The 11234-nt window shown below is 40.7% G+C and overlaps 1 pseudogene; it reads left to right on the top strand.

Annotated features, from left to right (window-relative positions):
• Positions 1–4556: 4556 nt before the first annotated feature.
• On the top strand, positions 4557–6095 carry LOC132014871 (lanosterol 14-alpha demethylase-like; annotated as a pseudogene).
• The last annotated feature ends 5139 nt before the right edge of the window (positions 6096–11234 follow it).

Raw genomic sequence — 11234 nt, 5'->3', positions numbered from 1 at the left:
TTTCCCATAGCGTTAAGAACAAAACTTTTCAGTTATCCTTAAAAATGGTGTCTCCAGGGACGCCTGGGTGGCTCAGTGGGTTAAAGCCTCTGCTTTCAGCTCAGGTCATGATCCCAGGGTCCTAGGATCGAGTGCCGCATCAGCAGGGAGCCTGCTTCCTCCTCTCTCTCTCTCTGCCTGCATCTCTCCTACTTGTGATCTCTATCTGTCAAATAAATAAAATCTTAAAAAAAAAAAAATGGTGTCTCTGTGATGGAGTTTGCTAACATAGCAGTATGCTCTGATGTCTATTTCTAGACTTAGCCTACGGTTGAAATATAGATGAAGGTCACAGGCAGTGTTGCACTCTGGCATTAAAAGACATCGGCAAGCTGGGGAATCAGAAATTCTCTGAAGGCCAGCCAAAATAAGTGCCTTTTTTTAAATGAAAATTGAGTAAATGACAAATGCCAGGGAGGAAAAAAAAAAGTCTCTGATTTTATCAGTGATGCCTTATTATTCAAGAGGTAGTCCAAAGTCTTATGCAAGTGCATTTACTTGAACTACACATGATTATATCCTTACTTATTAATGGCTATCTTAGCAGCTAATATATTCCCTCTAATGGTGAGTCTTCAGCTGAAATAGGTTTCCTGCCAAGGCAGAAAGCCGATGAACAAGTTTTTTGATCTAAAATAAAAACAGTCATACTTCTAATTTATTTCCAAAATATGAAGGCAACATCAGAGGCCTCCTAATAAAAGTTAATCTTTGAGTTGGAGAAGATCATTTAGAACAAGGCCTGGGCTATCCTTGTTACTCTATGTAGACTCATGGGACACATTTTAATAAAAGATATTTCTTCCCTATATTTTTCTCTATTATGACCATTTGGTTTCTATTTCGTCTTTTCTTCACCCGCCCTGCCTGTCCACACACCCTACTTTATGGAAGAGAGACACTGAATGGCATTTCAGGCCAGGAGTGTGTAGGAAAGAATTTCTCACAGGGTTCAGTCTAGGTCACTAGGGTTCTGCACAGAATTAAAGCAAAACCCCCACCTGCTTAATAAGATATAACTTTGCTTTTTTCTCTGCATCTTTATTTCATTCAGAGAAGGGTAGCTATTATAGGGCTAGAATCTGGTATGGCTTGGTCATTTCACTGAGTAATATCATGTGGCAACAAGTTAGGTTTTCTTGTCCCGGTAAGAGAATATATATTTTTTCTAACCCATGAATCACTTTTTAAGTTTCTTATGTATCAACCACACAACTTGATCATATTATAGCCTATGTGAGTTCATCCTTCAAAGCACTTTAATTATTGCCATGCAGAAGGGCCTCAAGAATATTTGTTGAAGAAATGAAATGTTTTTGTATTTAAAAGCTAAATCCAACACCTACTACCATTCCAAACCACTACAGGGAGAATGAGCATTTTAATGAGCAATATTTTTGGAATGTCGACCTAGTAGAGTGGCACTTAGGAGGACGTTCAAAGGTTAAACAAAAAGACTCATACCTTACCTCCAAGAGCTTTTCATTTCTAAAACACATTGACAAGCACACATAAAACAAAACGTGGATTTCAAAGAAGACAGACATTTTGTCAAGTTGAAAGACAAAGAAGATCAAACGTTTTCTTTAGACTCAAGTTCAAAGCTGGGTTCAGAGGCCTGGGCCGCATACTAGACTGAAATTCTAGAGGAAAAAAAAAATATTTTCTTTAAACTTTTCTTTTATCCAACAAAAAGTCTCCAGGACAATAAAGCTTCAATAACACTATTTTTTAGTAATTGTCTAGAGGCATTAAATAAAACATTTCCTTTTAAACATGGAGATTCCATGAGCCAAGTAAGATAATTCAATGAGCTCATCCAGTACCTCATGGCCCTCTAAGGGCAGTTGCACCACACCCTTAACAGTCAGAACCCTACAGACTATGAGAGCCCTACTTGCCTTGTGTTTCTAAAACGCTTTCTTCTCTCAGAGCTGGAGAAAAACTGGATATCAAAGATTAGAATCAAGTAAACAAAGAACCCTCTATACTAACTTTGTATAATACACAAGATACCAACTCACAAATTTATTACATGGGTAACATGTAAATCTCACTTTTTAAAACAGCATTATGTGTGTGTGTACCAGAATATTTATAATTTTGATTCCACTCTAGTTTGTCATTTCTGGCATCAATAATGTAAAACTATTTTTCTCTGTACAGTTGCATGAGCTATTTAGAGTCTGTGGCTATTTTTACTGTCTTTTATATCTGTGCTTAGCTCATAGGTTTTGCACAAAAAGAGGTCTGCCCTCCAACTGGTAGATCCCATGGACTCGTGGGAGGCCACAATTATATTCTCAGGACCTCTCATATTCTCAAATATGAAAAGTAGTCCCAGAGCATTTCTTCTCTCTGCACACTGTCTGTATTCACTCAAGTGTGATTCTCACACATACCAGCCCAGGGAAATTCTTAAGTAAGGAAATCTTTCTTCTCCAATGTTTAGATTGAGTTCATTTTGAGATTTCATTAATGACAGTCCTTCGTCTACAAAAAGCTCTTGGCAGTACTGAATAAAAAACTCTAGAAACCAAATATAACAGCCATGGTGACTGCCAGTATCAACAATTTAACTTTTTTTGGTTTTTCTTCTTTTTTTTCGTTGCGGCCTTGTACAGCATTCCAAAGAGTAGAGTGTTCCATGAGTCAGTTTTAAGTTTCATGAACATAAACACTTGCAGAAAATGTGCTAATGTTGTGGAGGACTTCCTGATTTCCAACTCTACTTTTCCTTTTTCTTTTCTTTTTATTTTTTTTTTTTTAGATTTTATTTATTTGAGAGAAGAGAGCACAAGCAGGGGGAACAGCAGGCAGAGGCAGAGGGAGAAGCAGGCTCTCCGCTGAGCAGAGAGCCGGATGCAGGACTCAATCCCAGGATTCCCAGATCATGACCTGAGCCAAAGGCAGATGCTTAACCAGCTGAGCCATCCAGGCAACCCTCTAATTTTTTTTTTGAGGTGTTGTATTGCTATAAATGTCCACACTTAACTCATAAATTAGCTAATTACTACTTCACAGTCAACTCTGGGAGCATTTACATTTTGTTTGGCAATAATAACTCTTCTATGTGAACACATTTGATCCTGTGATCACATGAAACAGGCGAAAGTGAGGTTTCAGAGAGAACTCAGTCAGTGAGTTTTCTGCTGCTGCTATAACAAATCACAAATTTAGTGGCTTAAAGCAATGCAAATTTATTATCTTGCAGTTCTGTAGGTTAGGAGTCTGATGCAGATCTCCCTGCGCAAAGATTGAGGCATTGGGCGGGGGGGGTAACCTTCCTTTCCAAAGGCTCCAGGGGAGAATCCGTCCCCTTGCCATGTCTGGCTTCAGGAGGCTGCCTGCATTCCCTGGCTCGGGGTCCCCTTCCTGTTACTCAAAGCCGGCAAGGGAGACTGGAGTCCTTTTCCCACCAAAGCACTGTGACCTCTTCCTCTGCCTCTCCCTTCCAATGTTAAGAGCATTTCTGATCGCATTAGACCCATCCAGATAATCCAAAATACTCAATTTTAAAATCAGCTGGTTAGCATGCTTAATTCCCTTTGCTACTTCAAGTCACCCTTGCAATGTAGCATAACATATTCAAATTCCTGGGACTAAGACATTGACATCTCTGGAAAGCCATTATCCTGCCTACCACACTAAGATTTTTTTTTTAATATTTTATTTATTTAGTTGACAGAGAGAGAGATCATAAGTAGACAGAGAGGCAGGCAGAGAGAGAGAGGAGGAAGCAGGCTCTCTGCTGAGCAGAAAGTCCGATATAGGGCTTGATCCCAGGACCCAGGGATCATGACCTGAGCCAAAGGCAGAGGCTTTAACCCACTGAGCCACCCAGGCACCCCCACACTAAGATTTTTAATGCTGCCAAAAATCTAAAGATTCAGCCATGAGTCAGGTACATATGATTAAGTTAACAAACTTTATTGTATATGATCATATTCATTTCCTGTTAAGATACAGACAAACCTATATGCAGTTCTAAGAGGAGGAGGAGGAGGAAGGGGAGGGAGAAGAGGAAGAAGAGAGGCAGAAGGAGAAGGAGAAGAGCACAGAACTTAAATAGTCTGGATAAACTTAGCCAGGGATCTATGAAGACTCCTGAATAGGGTAAAGAACCAGAGCGACTTAGGGTTCTTTCTAACATTGAAACCCACTGAGGATCTAGAGAGAGTTCGTCTTCTATTTATCCCTTCCTCTCAGACACCGCAGAGCCATAGAGCTTAACTTTTTTAAGGTACAGAAATAAGAAAAAAATGCTCCCCGAAAGATCCATCAAAACTACAGGAATCTCACCAAATTAGCCTTAGGAATTTTCTTCTCTGAATATGGAAGTGTAACTTTTAAAAGTCTTTTTTTTTTTTTTTTTAAATCAAAGATCAGGAGACCCAGGGGTCCAGGCTGTCTCTAGACCCCCATCTGCTATTTTCTCTGGCTGCATTAATTGGGAGGATGGGGGCACCTCAGGCTCCAGCGTCCTCACATAAACCATTATTACCTGCTGCAGGGTCATGATGGTAGTGCTGGGTTTCCTGCAGGCAGCCGGTGCTAGGGCAGTCTGTGGGGTAGGTGACCAGCAGCAATCGCCAGCATCTTGACACGTGGCCTAGTCGACTGCTCTGCCTCGCCTTCAGCCTCCTGGCTCCCCTGCCAGCCATGAAGAAGTGTCCACCATACATTTTCTCTCCAGTTCCATTCCTTGGATATGCCATAGGATTTGGGAAAAGTCCAAATGAATCTCTAGGAAATGCATGAGAAGTATGAACCTGTAGTTTTACCCTGGAGGGCAAGACATTTACTTACCTTCTGGGCGCTGCTGCTGCACTATTTCTTACTGGTAAATATGAAGACCTGAATGCCAACAATGTCCACAGTCATCTGACAACACCTGTATTTGGGAAGGGAGCTGCATAGGATGGGCCTAATCCAGTTTTTTTTTTTTTTCCCCTTTCTTTCTTTATTTTTATTTATTTATTTATTTTTTGGAGCAGAAGAAAATGTTTAAAAAAAGTGGCCTTAATATGGCCCACATTAGACAACACATTTACATAACTGAAAAGGAAACAAAAGAATCCTTTCCAAGTTGGGGATAAAGTGGAGAAAAAAATTTGTTTGAAGCTCCGAGCTCATCATTTTAACAGCCAGCCATTGTTAAATGGAAAGGAAAGCAGAAGTCAACTCAGTGAGAGAGTGGCACCGCTATATGCAGATTTGAATGCAGGTGTTACCCACGTGGCTTGGCTGGTGCCAGGTTGGCTCCCTTTGTCTTATTTCACATACGGGGACAAAGGTCATTGAAAGATCAAGAATATTTTCTGTAAAGCAATCTGGAAATGCAGATAGTCAGTAAAAGAAATTGATGACACTCTCGAAACTTTACTAGATTCTACTTACAAAGATGGGTGTCCTTTGACAAATGATGAGGTAGCAGGCTTGCTGACTGAACTGTTCCTGGCAGGGCAACATACAGCCTCAACCACTAATGCCTGGATGTGCTTCATTTTGGTCAGAGACAAGCGCTTTAAGGAAAAACAAACAAACAAAAAAAACACTTATTTAGAACAGAAAACAGTCTGTAACGATCTGCCTCCTTTAATTTATGATGAGCTGAGGGATTTAAATTTCCTTGGACTCTGTATAAAGGAAACATTAAGACTTTGACATCCTATAATGACCATGATGAGAATGGCCAAAACTCCTCAAACTGTGGCAGGGTATGCCATTCCCCCAGGACATCAGGCGTGTGTTACTCCGTCTGTCAACCAAAGACTGAAACACTCCTGGGTAGAACATCTGGATTTTAATCTTGATTGCTCCTTACAGGACAATCCAGCATCAGGAAAGAAGTTTGCCTACGTGCCTCTGGAAGCTGGGCATCATGGTTGTATTGGGGAGAATTTTGCTCATGTTCAAATCAAGACAATTGTGTTCACTAGGCTTTGTTGTATGAATTTGATCTTATTGATGGATATTTTCCCACTGTGAATTATATAGCCATGATCCACACCCCTGAAAACCCTGTTACCCGATACAAATGAAGGTCAAAATGAAAAAGGCTGCAAGGAACTAATATGTGACACACCACTGTAAACTGCAAAAGCATTTGAAGTTGATGAAATTTATGAAACAATTTCTAGTGTAGTCTTTTTTTTTTTTTAAGTATAATTTTAAGACAGCTAGCTTAACTTCATGGTTTTTATATTTTCTTGACTAAATGGCCCCAACAAATCTAATGGCATTTCAGATATTCCCTAATAGTTTTATGGAATTTACTTTATATGTTTTATTTAAGGAAATCAGGCTCGTAGTAAGAAATTATTTAGGGGAATCTTGGTAATTGACAGATTCTAAACACAGTTTCCAGGTGTTAGCCTTAACAACATACACAGCTCTTGGCAAGTTAAGTTCAGGGTATGCAGATCTTGGACTGGATCTGCAAGTATAAATGCCCACTGAGATACTTGGAAACCTTAGGTAAACATTACATTAATGTGTGTGTGAGTGAGTACAGGTGGATAGGAAATAAACTCACATTTAAAGCCCTGAATAAAAGAGAATCCCATTAATTGTTTTGGTATGATGATACTCAGCAAAGATGGAGCTGTGTTGTAGAAAAATGTTCTTTGACGTTTTAACCGGAAGCACTGTTACCAGGAAACTGAGAGACCTGACAATGATTAGTAATTGTATTTCCTAAAAAACAGTATAATTATTAATACTGAAGACTGTACATGTAACTTGATCTAAATTGCTAAATATTATATATTTATCTACCTTTTAAATTTGTGTCTAGTTCCATGTGGTCACATGTGTACAAAAGCCCAAAATAAAGTCCTGAAGGGATCATTTTTGTTCTTTGTCTCTGGGTGGTTTCTTGCTTCCACTCCAGAATCTAATTAGGGATGTTTCTGTTATTAGTTTTGTTTATTAAAACTTAATTTAAGTTAACAATCTTTTTTTCCTTTTAACTCAAAATCAGAAATCGGAACTCTGGCTTTAAGACAAGGGTAGTATGAAGCAGGGTCCTTGGGAGTAGGATCACTGGTCACATTGTGTGAAGCCTGTGTTCAAGAAGCAACTCAAACTATAACTGGGGACCTGACTACATACCTATCATTTAACCACACAGTCTGTTTTTACCAGAGGTCATCAAAATATTTTCCCTTATGTATAAGGGAAAGATGCTGGCAGCCTTATGTTAAAGTATTTGTGAAGGCAAAAACTATGCTGCCAGTTTTTCACTGTAAAATGATCTCTGAGGAAAACAAAACAAACAAACAAACAAACAAAAACCAACAAAATGATCTCTGAGGAAAAAAAAACAATTACTCATTGTCATGATTTCTCCTGACAAATAAAACATGGACTTATGTCAAACCTGCAATGAATGTAATTTTTACGACTGATATCACCAAATACAAAGTTAGTGGTAAGAATTATTCTTATTTTGCAGATGGAAGACCACTGACAAGATTTGTTTAAAGGCAAGATTACTAATATAACTAAGTCAACAGAGTTACGAATAGATACGATACTACAACTAGATTTTGGTCATCCCTTCTTTCCTTGGCAGATTAAAAATACTGAGTACCCAACTTTTGTATCAACATGGACAGGACTGGAAAAGATTATGCTAAGTGAAATAAGTCAAGAAGGGAGAGTCAATTATCATATGGTTTCGCTTATTTGTGGAGCATAACAAATAACATGGAGGACATGGGGAGATGGAGAGGAGTGAGTTGGGGGAAATTGGAGGGGGAGATGAACCATTAGAGACTGAGGATTCTGAGAAACAAACTGAGGGTTTTGGAGGGGAAGGGGTTGGGGGGTTGGGTGATCCTGGTGGTGGGGATTTTTTGGAGGGCAAGTATTACATGGAGCACTGGGTGTGGTGCATAAGCAATAAATTCTGGAACACTAAAAAGAAAAACAAATCCTTATAACCTTTAAAAAAAATTACTAAGAATACGGACATTAAGAATCCTTCCAAACATGGATGGAAAATAATATGACAGAGAAGAGAGAGCTCTACAGAATTTGTTACTTCACATCAGCCTGACTGGAGTAGTGGAAACCAGATTTACTCTCCCACCTGGAAAAATAAAAGCGTGGGGGGGGGGGGGGGAGCAGGGAGGACAAAATACATGAAATTACAGTTTTTAAGACACAGGACACAGGACACACATAGTTTTTAAGACACAGGACACTAATGAAGGGGATGGTGATCCCTAAGATAAGAAACAAGATGAGCCTTCCAATTGCCCCAACCTACTGCCTTGAGTGAATTTACAAGTAACTGCAGAGAGGAGACCCAGAAGGAGCCTGTAGATGTCTGGAGTGGAGGAGAAAGAACTGAGTCTGGAGAGACTTGTGGCTAGGCTTCTCAATGCACTACAGGAAAATTAACATATTGCAGTAAGCATATTATCTTACCTTCCCACAAAGATTCTTTATCAGAAACACTGTTTTAACTCTGATCCCTTATTTAAAAATGCTTCAGTGTGTCTAATTTACCATTGTACTGACTCCACAAAATATGATTAAGGATTTAATGTATCAACTTACATCCTCTGAATTGTTCCCATTAGGAAAAGTAACCAGGATCATCCTGGTTAAAGCACAAGTGTGTGGGACGCCTGGGTGGCTCAGTTGGTTAAGCAGCTGCCTTCGGCTCAGGTCATGATCCCAGGGTCCTGGGATGGAGTCCCACATCAGGCTCCTTGCTCGGCAGAGAGCCTGCTTCTCCCTCTGCCTCTGCCTGCCTCTCTGTCTGCCTGTGCTCGCTCGCTCTCTCTCCCTCTGTCTCTGACAAATAAATAAAATCTTTAAAAAAAAAAAAAAAAAAAAGCACAAGTGTGGAAGCTCTATGGTCTATTCATGTTCTGAAATGAAGTTCTGAAATGAAGTAATACATACTGCATGAGCAGAAGCTTGTAGGTGGCTCAGAAAGGTCACCCTTGCACACATCATTACAATATCCCAGTGAAGAGTTTGCCTAACCATGACCAAATGAAGAGGAGAAAAATATATTTGCCCCATATTAAGTGTCAATCCTAGGTTCTGTACAGAGATATTAGCCTCATAGCCATTTGTCACAATTGGGTCAGACTAAGCCCAAATAGCCAAACCAGTTGCTCCGGCATCAGATGCATGCTTTGCTCGGGGGTGGGGGCGGGAGCTGGATCCCGCCAAGGCAGCTGTACAGTGGTGCCGACCCTAGGGGCTGCCTACTACTATCTCTGCTCATTTCAGTGGCTTAATCCAGACCATCATCCCCCAGAGATCTAGTCAGCATGCCCTTCATAGGCTGGGGTGGTTAACCATGTCCATTTATGATCACAAGTGGGCAAAGGAACACCTAGAAAACCCATGTGAATCATCTGGATTCCACACATATTCATTTCACCATCACATAAGGACAGCCCTACTCCCTCCTGATGAAGAGTCACTCATCTCTGCGCAAGCTGATCTCTTCTCACACCTCCTGGTTTCTTTATATAAAAAGCCAAAAAGGGTACTCTATCCAACCCATCACACATGGATCATCTATTGGGAACATAATGGAATAGAAGTGTCTTTGATTCAGTGAGAATCTGCGACTTGAAGGATGATATAAAATCCTTGCAGAGTATTGCCTGAGAGCTGCTGCCTCAGTGTCTTCAGCACACCATGACAACATATCTTCAGGGAAGAAGTTTCTGGGGAGCAGGATATGTGATACCCTTGGATCCCATGGTTACAAGGCCTATTCCTGCCCCTCCTTTTCTTTAAAGATGATACCCCGACCCGACATAATGTTAGGTGGTGTCTCATCTCAATAAACTGAACACTCCATCAGCCCTCGGTACTGATGATGTTGGACAAGGCCATGCAGGTCTTTCTAGAATGGCTGGTCTGACCTGCCTCATAAAGCAAGAATGTATTCATCTATTGCTGACAGTGACATTTTGCTGTGGTGTAACTACACCCACTTTGCTAAGTTGAAGCCCAGGAGGTGTCTAAGTCTGTAAATACAGATGACATGAACTTCCTTTAGAACCCCAGGGAAGCAGTATTTTGATTCTCCTACTGCAGCTTGCCACATATGCCACAAGACACCTTTTCCCCATGGTGATCTCCAATATAGTAGCATCTACCCTAGACCCAGAAAGCAGGGCTGTTGCCACAGTGATCTAGACTTGGTACAGAGCTCTTCCCTGCAGTGGACCCTACTCAAAACAGGCAGCCTGTTGCATCATCTGGTAAATCGATCAGAACACTATCCTTAGATGTGAAATATCTGCTGCCTCCAGAACCCAGAAGGCTCACCAGGCATTGTGCTGACCAACTGAGCCATGGATGACAGATTTTTATTGGATGACTATCCTTTAGCCTCTGTGTTATCCATCCTTCATGTTGTCTAATGGTATAAACTGAGTAGTCCTCTTACTTACTACCCAGTTAATTTTGCCCCTAAGATGGTCTCTTTTATTAACCTTCTCCCTAACTCTCTGCAGGTCAGATCCCCCTCCCCTAATAGCTAGCCATTCTCACCTTCATAGTCATAATGGTAATTATGATCCCCTGACTTTTGGCAATTAGGCACTGCCACTCAGACACTGTGTTGAGGTTCTTACCACCCATAACCATCAGCAAGCTAAACTTTGTAATAGTTTGTTTCTATTGTCACCAGAAGCCTACAGTTACTACTCAATTACTTAGCGGCCCTTGTGCCTCTCTCATCATTACATGTCTTTATGGCTTTGTTAGATGGTTTGTCTGGTGGGCCTACTCCTATGAAACATAATCGTCTGTAGATTGTCCAACCAAAGATAATCCATTCCAGCATATCCACTTCCTTCAACTTTTAATCCTTTCTTCCACACTCTGTCATAATAATATGGTCACACTTCAACCCTGCTCAGAATTAACCATTGCTTTTTCCATGCTTCTAGAAGCCATCCTGGTAGCAAGTACATACCATCTCCCAGGAGCCCAACCAGGGTGTTAAATCCTATTAAGATAGCTCTTATCCACCAACCTAAGGACCCAATGTGGGTGCTATTAAATTCTCCCCTAGTTTATGATCTGACTCTTGATCTTCACCCTAATTCCTGTCTCATGTACTCCTCTAGCTCCTCCCAGTCCTTGCTGGCCAATTATTGCAGCTCCTTTGGGGTAGACTCTGTTCTTCTCTGCAGGCCCAGCAC

The sequence above is a fragment of the Mustela nigripes genome, chromosome 1 (assembly GCF_022355385.1).
Source record: "Mustela nigripes isolate SB6536 chromosome 1, MUSNIG.SB6536, whole genome shotgun sequence".
Classification (NCBI taxonomy): Eukaryota; Metazoa; Chordata; class Mammalia; order Carnivora; family Mustelidae; genus Mustela; species Mustela nigripes.
This window is presented reverse-complemented; position numbering and strand designations above follow the sequence as displayed.